This window comes from Phyllostomus hastatus, unplaced genomic scaffold (genome assembly GCF_019186645.2).
Source record: "Phyllostomus hastatus isolate PE091 unplaced genomic scaffold, TTU_PhHast_1.1 phas_contig_254, whole genome shotgun sequence".
Classification (NCBI taxonomy): domain Eukaryota; kingdom Metazoa; phylum Chordata; class Mammalia; order Chiroptera; family Phyllostomidae; genus Phyllostomus; species Phyllostomus hastatus.
The window spans coordinates 19225561-19239725 of NW_025333810.1; positions in this window are offsets into that span (position 1 = coordinate 19225561).

Consider the following 14165-nt stretch of genomic DNA (forward strand, 5'->3'; position numbering starts at 1 on the left):
TAAGCTTTACAGAAGACAATCTAGTAATATCAAAATTGCAAATGCACAGGCTCTTAAAGCCAGAGAGTCTACTTCTAGGAATTTATTCTATAGATGCTCTTACATGTATGTAAAATGACATAAATAAAGTTATCAATTACTGTTATTCTTATTAAGCAAAAGACTGGAAATTATCTAAATGCCCATTTATAGGAATACAGGTTAAATATGACAAATTATAGTAGAGCCATACAGTGTAACACTATACAACTATAAGAAACATGAGAAGGCATTTTATTTTTTGATAATGATAATCTCCAAGATACTTCATTAAATAAAAAACACAAGGGCATGTAAAATAGTGGGAGAATAAAGAATGCATGTACACTTATATGTATCTCTATCTATATATATTTATATTACATGTCTAGGCATAAAATACATACAACATACTTGCATAATGGTGGAAAATCTTATATATACACAAGTAACTAATAACATGAACTACCTTTGGAAAGATCATTTCAATACCCAGTGACAACAATAAGAGACTGATTGATCACTGATTCATTTTTGTATTTTAAATTTTTGAATTATTGAATACATAAGTTATTAAAATCTAAACTTAATTTTAAAATGGCAAATAATAAGCTAAAAATATTATCAACATCTACAACAGAATTTCTGTGCTCATTATAAACAGAGCTCCTATGTATCAATATGAAAAAAATACATGAAAATATCAGAGGGAATACTTTGTAAAGTATATGATTGCTTAATCATTGTCTGTCCAACTGAAACTAATGCAAAATGATATTGAATGGAAACTGTAATTGAAGAAAATTTTAAAAGAAAAAGATTTCAATAACCAATGTCACCCTAATAAAGTAAATAGAATTTTTTTTAAATTTACTAGTGACCACACAGTGCAATGTACAGCTGATATATAATAGAACTGTATATTATTTGAAATATATAATGTAATAACAAATGTTACCCCAGTAAATTTACTTTAATTAAAAATAATAAAATTAAAAGATACAAAAAAGAAACAAAATTTCAGTAAAATGTTCAATCTCTCAATAGCACAGGAACAAATTTAAAGGACACATGGACAAAAGCTAGGGGGAGGGTGGTAATGGGAGGGAAGTGGGGAGGGTTGGGTAGGTGGGCTGGATTGGGAGTAAAAGGGAGAAAACTGTACTTGAACAAGGATTAAAATAAAAAAATAAAAAAGCAAATCTCTCAATAGCAATGAGAAAAAAGGCTAGCAATCCAATTTTGAAAGACAATACCAGAAAATATTACAGAAGTGGAAACTGAAATCACCAATAAACAGATGTATACAAACATGTTCAACTTTACAATAGTTAAGCAAAAACAAAGCAGATTATATTACTTTAATTATATTGGCAAAGTCTATAAAAAGAAATATCATCCAGTGTTAAGATTAAGAAAAAAACATGCACTCATATATTTCGTATGTGAAAGTCTTAAAATATTTTTGTAACATGGCCTACAAATCTCTACTTAAATAAACACACATAAACCCTGACCCACACCTCTCATTTTGGGAAAATTGCACAATAAAAATAAAGGTGTCAGTAAGTAAAGTGCTCTGTGTAAAGATACTAACAGTGACATGACTTGTAGAGGCAAAACCATACCAAAGCTAAAACGGTAAGCAATCTGAAAATCTAACAGTAGGGAAATGGTGAAATAAGTTAGAATATAGTTATACTATAGAACATAATTCAGTTTTCAGAAAAGATGGATACGTCCTAGAAATACTCTTACATGAAAAATAAAATTTGCCCATGCCAGCTGGTCAGGAAACCTCCTCCATCTGGAAATTATTCGACCTGGAATCCAGAACCCCTAAGTTTGGCACAGCAGGACCTCAATCCCAAAGGGACACACTTCCACTCCTGTTTCATTAGCCAGCCCTCGTGGTGGAAACCCAATCTACCAGCAAGGGAGTGGGGCTGGGAAATGCAGAGGATATGCAGCAAGCACTGATGGTCTCTTCCATAGCATATACTTCTGTAGTTTAGTATGAACACATCAAATTGTTAATATGGTTGCTCTTGAGGAGTGATAATAGAAAAGTATAGACATATATGCCTAAATCTATACAGAAAACCTGCTGCCTGATTAGCTGAGAGGGGAAGTTTGAATGTGAGTGAAAGAAAAGGAAGAGTCAACCAGTTGTTTCAGGTTCCTGAGATGATCAGAAGGGGCGGGACACAATATACAAATGAAGATCTTAGTAAAAGATAGATTTTCTATAATAAACAGAGAAAACTAGTGCTATAGAGAGCATACAGATAGGGGTGAGCTTGCACCTTTGATGTCTACAACATGAGAAAGTATCTTTCCCATTATTCCTAAATTCTCTGCAAAAGAGGAGTTAAGGTTTTCTGTTGGGTGTGAGGGAGGAAATGGTTAACAGTTTGACTAGGTTAAAGTTAGAAACAATGGTTGTAGGGATGGAAAAACAAGTTAGCTGGGGACACATATTTGTGTTACCAGTGTATTTGACACAACTGTACCTCCTCAGGTTTCATCAACTGCTTTCTTCTTTCAGAGCTTGCCTTCGAGAACACTATTCCACTGTCACTGTCACCATTGCTGACATCTCCAAACTGCCTATCATATCAAAATGCAAGGTCAATTCTCTAGTTAGTATATATATTACACTCTCTATGTTTTTGCCCCCTTCTATTCTGGGCTCAGGTGAAATAATACACCTTGAGGGTAGGATATGGCTTCCAGAGCATCCACCAAGGAGCCAGGTGGAAAAGCCACAAAATTCAAGGTCATTACCTCGTGTGGAGTGAAACCTAACCAATGGAAACTAAGAGATGGAATGGGGCCGAGCAGATGAGTCCCTCTTCTTTCTCCCTTCCATCTACTACTCAATGTGCAGTTCCTATTTGCAGCACATGTCAAGCAAACATGCCTGTTGAGTGTCCTGATGTGCTTCTTTGAAACTCGCCATGAGTGATAGCCAGTGTGATGGCACACCACTTTTGATTGCTCTGTATGCACTTCCTTTGCCCACTCTTCTTTTTATTTACTCTTTCACCTGAGCTTGAGTAGCACAAAAATTCTACACCTTTACCTTTACTTAGGCTCAGCTTATCAGAAGACCTGAACTAAAACAGTTAGTACAGGAAGTGGTTCAAGAAAATAGATGCCCAGGCTGGGAACTTGATGTTGAGTTGTGTAAAGCCAACGGAGACCCTACTGATGGCAAGTGGAGTGGTACTTAAGCTTTCACCTGTGATTAATAGAAGTGAAGTGCATGTAGAAAGCAAGGCATTGGGAAATCAGTGGCTGTGGCATTTAATCAGTACAGAAAATATATTAATACAAAATGTACATTAGGAAGGCTTCTTGAGACAGCCCTGGAGACTGTGCAAGGAAAAAAATGACAGGTGCAGGGCAATCAAGCCCTCTTCCTTCCAAAAAGGGGGGCTGCATTTTAAAGTCAAATCAGCTCACTGTCTTTATAAAAGACCCTTAGCATCTGTAGTCACAACAGAGTATACTGAAAATCAAGCCCAGTATCCAGCTTTCTGGGGTGACAGAACTGCACTGGAGATTAAATGTGGAGCCTTCCGATAGCTATGTGATAACAGAGGCAGTGAGAAAGAAATCGTGGGGCACCAAGACCTGAGATGGAAATATCTTGGTAGGTAAACCCTATAATATTAAAAATTCAAATATACTGAACCATCTTTGCTAGAAAAAACAACTCTTTCCCTGGAAACTGAATAATGAGCTCACCTGAAGCAGGTGCCTTACCTGATGAGGCGTGTTCTTTCAAAGCACGGACCCACCATTACTTTTTTGCCAACCGTGGGGACTATAGCTTTATTTCACTAACCCTCTTATCTTAGTTAGCTAAGACAACGAGGTTAAACACTGCTTTGAAAGGGCCTGTGTAACTGATTGGACTTTTTAGAGGAAGAACAAGGGCATCTACATTCTCACACACAAAAAAATAAGGGGCCTGGATAAGTGGAGGATATAAGAGGCTCTTGAAAGTACAAGTAGTAGACTGTAGCATACAAAAACCTTTTTTGCACCATTCAGGATTTCACTGGACAAAATAACTGGTGGTAATATTTGATCACATACAGTGCTGAACACTGGTAAATGGTCTCTGTAAAACTGAGGGCAGGCAGTAGAAAAGGAAGGTGGATACTAAAGGGAGGAGCAGGAACCAACTGAAACCAGTGAGGACAAACTAAAACCCAACCTTCATGGAGTCAGTGTCCTTAAGGAGAGGCTGGCACCTTCATCGTGAAAGTAAACACCATGGTACTTCAGTACTCATTGTTCATTCGCTCTGGAAATCATGATGCGTGCTGAGTACCAAACAAGTGACCAGTGATAAAGCATTTTATCTTGTGGGGTGGTTTCATGACTCACACAAGTTCTAGCATGTGCAAGTGCAATAAGTCCCAAGCAAGAGCCAAGTACTGAAATATGTTTTTTTTTTCGTCAAAATGCAGTAAGTACACAGTGCGACGAATTCTGAAGCCAATGAGTAACAAGGAGTGACCATACACACTTGGCCTTGGAGTGAAGGTGAAGGAAAATCCATAGGAAGGTGGAAGAGTTGCATGCAATGAGTTGAGTCAGCACATGAGCAACAGCAGTGACCTATAAAAGCTCCTTCCCCAGTCTTCTGAGTACAAAAGATAACATGATGAGTGCTTCTCTTCTTTCTTTTCTATGTTGTGTGGGAAAGTTCTTCATGGCCAACCTAAAAGGACATCTACAGAGAAAAGAATTCCGGAAAATGTATTTGACAATGCCACCATACACTCCTTAATTCCCTTGATTATTGCCTTCTTAGAAAGGACTGCCTCCCTCCTGCACCATGCCACTGGCAGTTTGGTTGCCTTCAGGAGGCTTCTCAGGGCAGATCCAAGCACTTGGCGCATGTGGCTTCCCATCCCACACACCGAGTCTATCCATGGTGAGCCACCTTTCCACTTCCGGCTTTGAGAAAAATGCCACACTGTAGAGTGGGGGTGTCAAACTCATTTTCACCAGGGGCCACATCAGCTTTGCAGTTGCCTTCAAAGGCCCCAGTGTAACTTTAGGACTATACAAATGTAACAACTCCTTAACTAGGGGCAAGGAGCGCAGCACTGCCATCAGGTAGAAATTAGGTGCTGGGAGGGATAAAAAAGGGGGGGCCGGATTCAGCCCATGGGCCTTGTGTTTGCCACCTGTGCTATAGAGCTTCCTGAACATGCACCAAAGGGCAAGAAAAATACTCCCCCAAAATTCATGGGAAATAGGAGACAAGAAGAAACTAGATGTTACATTCCCCCTCTCTTTTCTCTGCTACAATCTACTCTGAGATACAGATCTTCCATAAAAGCCCAGCCATCGAAATTTTCTGCCTGCTCAGAGAATCTGCCTGCTCAGTCACTTTACAGTCCATATGAAGCAGGCAGGTAGTATAACTCACCACTAACTGTGTTGTTTCCCATTTGTCGATGTCTCACTTCCTGTTTTCCACATCCTTATTACCATCCCCATTAAGAACAGCATACTAATCTTTGCCTCAAGCTCTGTGCTCCAGAAACCTAAAAATAAAACCACCAGGCAATTCGAAGATCCATCTGAGGCAGGGAATAATGAATATAGAGATGAAAACATCCCACTTTATTTTGCTGATTAAGTTCCACCTTGTCATTCGAGTAAAAACACAGAAAAGGAGAATTGTTTGGTTTACCCAGGGCTTGGGTTTTGTGAAAAGCCTTAATGAGAAAAGACAAGAGGGCCTCATCTCACAATTGTTATCTGTGAGTGAGATTTGAGACAGCGGTTTTTTTATTGTATCCTTTCCAAATATTCTGCAAGTAAAACAAGCTTTGATGGAGCGGAAAGAGAAGTTCATTCTGGAAGGATGATTTTCATAAGAATCTAAGGGGCTGCACCATTGCTCTTGTTGGAGGGGATTCTGATGCTGAAAGGAAAGGTTCCTATAACTCTCTGCCTCCTCGCTGTCTGGCCTAGAATAAACTTGGGTGTTAGTATATGAATATTATGAATTTCTATTGTTTTCTTAACACTTAAACTGCCTTCTGATTGTACGCAGAACACTTCTGGAAGGTTCACTAGGACTTTCAGATCCAAACATGCCATCACAACATTTAACTGCTTCTATGAGACAAAGAGGGCTCGGGTACACAGAATAGGAGAAGTAGTGAAACGACCTTTCTCTACATTTTAATTAAACCAACATTTATGCAGTGTTCATTACAGGCCTTATGTAATGGACATCACTGAGTATATAAGAATGAATTAGGACCTTAATTTCAATATAACGTGTTGAGTGCTGTGAGAAAGGAAACATGTCAGGAAAAGCACCTATGTGTGGGACTCTGAGAGGACTTCTGGAAGAAAAGACAACTCTCTGAGGTTTGAAGGATAATTAGGGACTATTTAAGCAAAGGAAGAGGTCATTTCAAAATGACCTTTGATGTGTGTTTATCATGCCACTTACTAAGTGGTTAAATATGCTCCAAGAAAAACATTGTCTTATATGTCATCTCTCACAGCTCCTTTCTTTACCAACCTTACTCTTCAAAACAGAGACCAAAGCATATAATTCCTTCACAGGACTGGAACATAAAGGCACAGTCACAGAGCAAAAAGTAACTAATTGAGGTTTTTCAAAACCTGAAGTGGAATTTAAATTTAAATAAATGCATTAATGTTATAGTTCAAGCTGTTTTTCACAGATGTAGAGGATTTTTTTAAGTACACTCATTTGTAGCTCAAGTTATTTCAGTAGCTAAATGTCCTCTGGAACCTCGCGGGGCGGTGTGAACAAAGGGTGGAGCAAAACAGAGCGGCAGAGTGACAGTGGCCTACACAGTAAAAGGACTTTTGCTTCAGGATTCCTGAAGCAAACAGTTATCAGCGCTGTTTTCTTTTTTCCTTAAAAAATGAGTTCTCCTTCTGGGTCAAACAATAACATTAGCCAAGCCATTGTTAAGACAGCAAGACACTTCCCACAGTGCAACTGGCAACTTCACTCGTCCCAGGACTTCAGCGCCGTTAATGACAGGAGAGACAAGGGAAGCCTGGAACGTGCTACGGCCTGCTCCTGAAAGCAGGTTATAACGAGCTATCTAAAACCAGCCTGGTGAGATATGTCTTTTTCTTATTTTTGCCGGTTTTCATTTTCTTGAAGATGAACTATGAACAAACCACATTTTCTTCCATTTTCTAGTATTTTCTCTAATTCCTGCCTGAACATCCACACAAGCAATTAAATGAGTGCCTTTTAACCTTTTTTGAAATACATCTGAGCTAAGTAGAAATAAAATACCTTAAACCATCACAGGTTAAAACCTCAGGGCAACTCCTTGACCCAAGAAAGATTATTCTTATTTCTTTTCTATGAGCTCTACACATTAGATCATTCCTCTTTCTGCCTCTTTCCCCTCATGTTTGATAACATATTCCCAGATAGTCTTTGAAGCATCCTGTCTAGGAAACGGTGGTAACGGTTAGTGGACACAGGCTGGCCTGGTCAGGGCAAGAGGGTAGAGCATGTGTGCCACATCTTCTCAGGTTCACGCTTCTAGGATCAAAGTCAAACAGGATCCTCAGATTTTTACAGGTTTCCACCAAACTCCTTCCACATGGCAACACTAAATCCTTCCCACGGTTATAGTCATCAAATGTTTTATCCTTGTTCACTTTAGTAACCAAAAAAACACTAACTTAAAGCCCATGCCCTCAGACTCTCCACTGTCCATTCTACTGATCACTCCAAAGTCACACCTCTTATTACCTGAAGATTTTATCTACTGCTCGCTGGCACTGAATCCATTACTACTCCATTATAAAACTATGGTGCCAATTTCACTTGTCCTGTGGTAATTCTGAATAGATCCACGCTTCATGCTCAAAAGTGTTCCAGTTTGGACAATAAATTATATAATCACCTTAGTTATAATTATTGGTGTTTGAGACAGGTAAACATGATCTTATCAATTGCTAACATCCTAATCCTTCATTTCTTCTCCTTCAATGGTATTGCTCTACAGTTTACCTTGATTATTCATTCCCAAAACCCTACCCTAAATCTTATTACCAAACCGAGAAACCCCTTCCCCAAAATCCTAATTTTAGTCTTCCTACTCTCTGATTTTTCCTATCTTCTCAGGTCACACACATTATCACTCCAAACTCAGTAACCCTTCCTCCCCTTCATTACTTACAATTTAGTGCTCCTGTGGCCATCCCTCCCCCCTCACTTTTGCAGGTCCTTATTTTTCTGTATATGCGGCTTACCCTGAGTAGTCAGGAAAATCCCTCCACTGCATGCCCCCCCCAATTCTCTAGTTTCACTCACCCTTTGTCTTATTCTATGGACTAAACCAAAACCTTAGTTAAGTTTTATTTTCTGTCTACTTCACACTTGCTCCTAAGTAGTTGAATGAGATTGAAAAGAGATACACACGCATGTGATATCCATCACTATTATAACCATGCTGGTGGTACTTACTTTAATTTGTGATCACTTTAGTTCCTTAATTTTTTATGATATTGGGGTGACATTGGTTAATAAAATTATATGGGTTTCAAGTGTACAATTCTGTAAAACATTATCTGTGTATTGTATTGTGCGACCACTTTAAATAGCCCATAACACCATCTGGAAATTTTATTCTACTTCCCCAGACCACTCACTCTCCCACTCACTTAGATGATGCCATGCAGTGTCCCCTACATTCAAGTTTTGAAATTCTCCTCCCTCGTCCTCTTTCTCAGCTGATGAACTTGCTTCCTACTTTACTAATAGAAAGAAGCAATCAGAAGTAAATTTCCACAAGACCCCTCTATCACATCAATCTGTCTTTTGCACTTGTGTCCAAATACACTGTCTTCTCTCCTTTTAACTATACAAGCTTCAGAAAAGGCCAAGCCCTTGAATTATCCACTAGATCTCTTCCATTGACTAGTAGCACTACATCTTACCCATTCTCCTAGGAAAAGAGAAGACAGAAAAAGATAACATTTTAATAAAGGATGGACCAAGAGAATGTGGTGCAAGTCACAAAAAGCATCAGCTGCAGAAGTGATTTCAATTCTATAATCAGGAACTACAGAAATACCCACATTATGGGTTTTTCAACTGGATCTACTAGACAGTAGACTCAGGCCAAACCTTGTGTAATCTGAAAGTCTGGACAGTAGACCATGCTGGCTATTTTATTGTTAGTTTGTTTTCATCTAGGTTTCCCATGATCACTTAAGTATTACTAAAGATTCATGTTGTTTAGATTACTCCATTTACCAGATTGGTTTTGCTCTCTATTATGGTAACTGGTCCTCTTTGCTTTTAATAGTTAAGCTATTAACTAAACCATTAACTAAACTACTTCTTGGCCTTTGCCATCCCATGGGTATTCCCTTGCCATCAAAATCATGGAACCTATTTAAATTGCTGTGTTCCCACCAGAATTCCCACAACAGAGACAAGAGCCAACACAGCTCTCTGCAAAGATGTTGATGCAGGCATCACCTATGTACTTCCCACAGCTTTGGTGAGGAAAGGCAGCAAGGAGCAGGTGATACATGATAAATCCACACCAGTAATTTTTTCTTCTGCAATAGATCTAAGTAGAAGAACAAAATTTTTTGTGATATCAGACAGTTCATGTATAAATTCATTTTCAAATATAAAAGAATGCATTTTTAGTATATACAAATTCAATTAATTATCACAGGTCAGGGAGGTTATATTTAGAGGATTAATTTTCACAAAGGCAATAGAAAATTTAATCTACTTTGATAGAGGAGTGAAGAAACATAATTCTTAATGACACACATGTTAACAAGTGTAGGTTTCCATAACAAATATAAATCACTTATAAATTAACAAGTAAGTGAGCACTCCTTAGAAAGTGACCATTAAACCAACTTCCAAATATTAAAGAAAAATAATTTATCTCTTTTTAGTAAAAAAAGTATAAACATTCAACTTAATGATGACTTGAAAAAGAATAAGTGTGCATTGAACTTACATTTTATAGTGAATGATTGGTAAATAATCTCTAAATGTCTGCCTTACCAAAAGTAGTGACTTCTCCATCCCCAAAAGCACTCACGTCAATAACTTCACTAAGTGTTTTTCATTAAGTATTCTTGAAATGTGTGGTCAAAGGATTCAACTGCTATTTTAACCACGGATAAATAATGTGATCTGTATAGTTTAATATTTTATCTTACAAAAATTAAGACCTGACAATTTAGTATCAGGCATCATTGAGCCCAGTGTTCTATCAACAGCAGAGCAAATGTCTCCCTGAGCTAGCTATGGAGTCAGAACTCTGTTGCCAATGAGCACAACATAAAAATGAGAAAAATATGAGAAGGCAATTCTAAGAAGAGAAAAATTCAAATGATTAATAAAGCCCATAAAACATGCTTAATTCAATTAAAAACAAGAAGATAAGATAGCAACAGGATACCATCTTTCACCTACTACGTTGTGAAAATTAAAATGTCATCAAGGGTATGGGAATGGGGCCCTCACAGCATTCTCACAATAATACAGTAAGTACCTGCAACATATTGAAGGCAAATCAAATCGTTTCTATTAAATTTAGCGTGAACTTCCTGAAAATCTTTTTTTTAATCCTCACCCGAGAACGTGCTTATTGATTTTACAGAGAGAGGAAGGGAGAGAGAAAGGGGGAGAGAAACATTGATTGGTTGCCTCTTGTACATGCCCCATCCAGGGATCCAAGCCCCAACCTAGGCATGTGCCCTGATGGGGAATTGAACCCACAATCTTTTGGTTTATGGGACAAAGCTCCAACCAACTGAGCTACACCAGCCAAAGTTAAAAATCTTCTTAATATCAGCTCTAGGGAAACACTGATTCATATGCACAAAGGATATAAATAAGGATATTTATTACAGCAATGCTTATATATCAAAAAATTGAAAGTAATCTGAATGTTTTTTCAATAGCAGAATTATTAGTTTTTTTCAATAGGAGAAAGTATATTACAGGAATGTTTGGTATCATTACAGAGTAAATGTGCTGTTGAGTGAAAAAGCAAGCTACAAAAGAACACATATATATTACAATATTTATGTTAAAATCATATACAATACAAAAACTACATTTCTATGTGCTTATTTATATAAAAAGTTGAGAATATTATACATTGAGCTGATGAAACAGTTGCTTCAGAGAGAGAAATAGAAATGTGTATTGTAGTTTAGGAGTATTTTAAACATATTTCTGGCTTACTGTTTTTAAAATAATGTATTCATCTATTATCTATTTAATTCAAAATTAAATTACATTTTAAAATAATAACCTTGTGGAATAAATTGTTGAAGGAAATAGCAAAATGTGTTAACAAGATAATGCTGCAGTCACTGAGTACATGTGCTTTTAGACATGTAAAGAGTTGAACTATGTATACAAAATTGTTTTTCTCAATGAAGTCAAGTGAACATTTTTTGATGGAAGAAAGATTCTCACATGAATTTTTGAAATAAGGAATGTGAAACCACTTCTTCATGTAATTGATAATGTCAATAAAAACCATTTATGTTATATCAAGCAGCCTACTCAAGGAGTAGATCTCAGCAATGTATTAAGTATTTTTCCTGGGCTAAACCTACAATTCAGGGCTAAAAAATGCATAGTTTTTAGTATCCATGATTACATGTGAAGGCTTTTATTTTTTATCGAGACCAAACAGGGCTGTAAAAACTTTATGCCCAATAACCTGACTTTTCCCACTTTTCCTATGTGATTATTTTTTCATTCATTGGAGAAATAAATTTATGAAGAATTTGGGACCTCATTTTTAAGCCACATCCAAATAATGATACAAAATGTCATGAAATATGTTGCAGCAATGAATGCAACCAAGTCTGAGAGTCGGTGTTCACCCACTGGCTCCCCACAGAGGAGTACTCAACCTTCCAACCTCTGCCTGTGCTCCTTGTGGGAGCATCTGAGCGAGTTCTGTAGGTCGTTTCAGTGAGAATTCACTCTACCTTTCCTGAGACCTTGTTGGATCAAAATATTCACAACCAACTATCAAACGCTTGATACCATTTCAAAGGTCTCCTGCAAATTAGAATTCCTTGATTTAGTAGAAAAATAAAAAATAAACTATCCTAAATGTTGAATGTGACCTAAAGTTTCTGTGACCTATAAGCACACTGTTATCAAGCCTAATAGATAAACCCTGATAAACTCTGAGGTTTGGGAAACATCATCCCTCTAAATTGGAGGCTGGAAAGTATTCTTCCATAAAAGGCCAGGTAGTTTACTTGGGCTTTGCAGTTCATAATTCTGCCACTGCACCACAAAACCAGCCACATACAATACCAAAATAAATGTATGTGGCTATGCCTAAATAAAGTTTTGTTTATGGGCATTGGAATTTTATTTTCTATTATTTTAATGTATCATGAAGTAGTACCTTTCTTTTGTTTGTTTGCAACCACTAAAAAATGCAAAAGCCGTTCTTAGCTTATGGGTCGTGCAAAAGCAGAAGACAAGTTGCATTTGGCCTTGGGCCATAGTTTGCCTGCCCTTATTCTAAATTATAGAAAATGATGTTCAAACTACGATTTACTTTTTCTTGTTGTATTGCCATAATAGTTTTCCAACTTTTCTAAAATGAGTGGTCTTTGTGTGGGCCAACTGACAAGTGGTTCGTGAAGATGAAACAAATACTGCTTGGATCGTGTGACCTTGGGTAAGTTTAAAACTGGGATAATTACAGCATTTGCCCTCCAAGACCTTTTTGATGAATAAATAAAACAGAGCATGGAAATCATTTAGGGCAGGTGCCTGGTGCATAATAAGAATTCAATAAATGAGAGATTATTGATATGTTGCAAGTCCCGGGTCCCATGGGCTAGCATATCCGTAATGTAAAAACAGATGCTCTAGCTACAGCCAGCAGATCTCTAGTGTCCCCCTCCCTTGAGTTTATCTAACTCCACTGACTTGGATTTCTCCACTCTTCAGGAAACATCTAACAATTATTTAACTGCTCAGTCTAGTTTCAGATAGTCTTGGGCTCTGTACTATGAATGTATCATTTTAAATACTCCTTTTGGCCACTAAGTGAGCATGCATCCCAAAAGCTGAATCCACCTGTGGTATGGTATTCTAAAACTAAAGTTTCTGAGGCTGAACAGTGAGAGTCAGGCACTGTAACTTGGTAAATTCACCAAGGTAATGAGAGGTCCACATCATCATCCAGACATCATTGCCTGCAGTCTCCCCCTGCCCTGCCACCCACCTGTCTCCAGGTGCTGAATAAGCTGTTCTGGCTATGATTTCCCTCTGGACCTTGGTGCTCACTGAACTCCAGGTTCTCTGCTTGGGAACTAGAGGTTTCTATTTAAGTGCTAGGAAAGCATTAGGTGATCAGGTAAGGAGTTTTTAGTAATCACATTGCATTACAGAGCAGCTAAAACAAAATTATAACTGGAGAGAAAGGGGCAATAGAAGACAATAAGTAGGAGAGAGCAAGGACATTTTCCTCACAGCAACATTATTACTTCTGCTTTTGTCATAAATATGTACATTAAAACACCAGCAAACCCCCGCTATTTAAGATTTTACAAAAATACTCTTTGCGTCCTTGTGCTTCGTATGCAGACAGACACAGGCAAGCAGTTCTGGTGTGTTACAGGTTTGTTGTTGGCGACATGAACCCCAGCTGTCTTGGGGGGATCATTTTAGATGGTGGGAAATTGCACTGCACTGACTAATGACCAATTTGTGGTAGAAAGTGGATAGCTCTGCCTGACTCACAGAAACGCTCATTAATGCTTTAATCTTTCTCCTTCCCCCTGATTGCATCTGTTAGCCTTCTTACCTAATGGACTTCGGAGTGGTCAGTGAGGATTTGGGGTGAGGTTTTTGTTATGAATGGGTCTCTGATTTTTTTCTTTTAACACACATATTTTTCCTTTTATATGCGAGACAAATGTATTTAGCCTGCAAGCAGAGCTAAGAAGCACTCTCTGAGTAACTGACTCGTGTAGCGGTGCCCAGCTTCCTGTGCTCGTCAGCGGCAGGTGACATTTAGCACAGGCTTTCTCTCAGCTGTGGTAATTGCCGGGCTGACACGAGCCCTCATACGCAG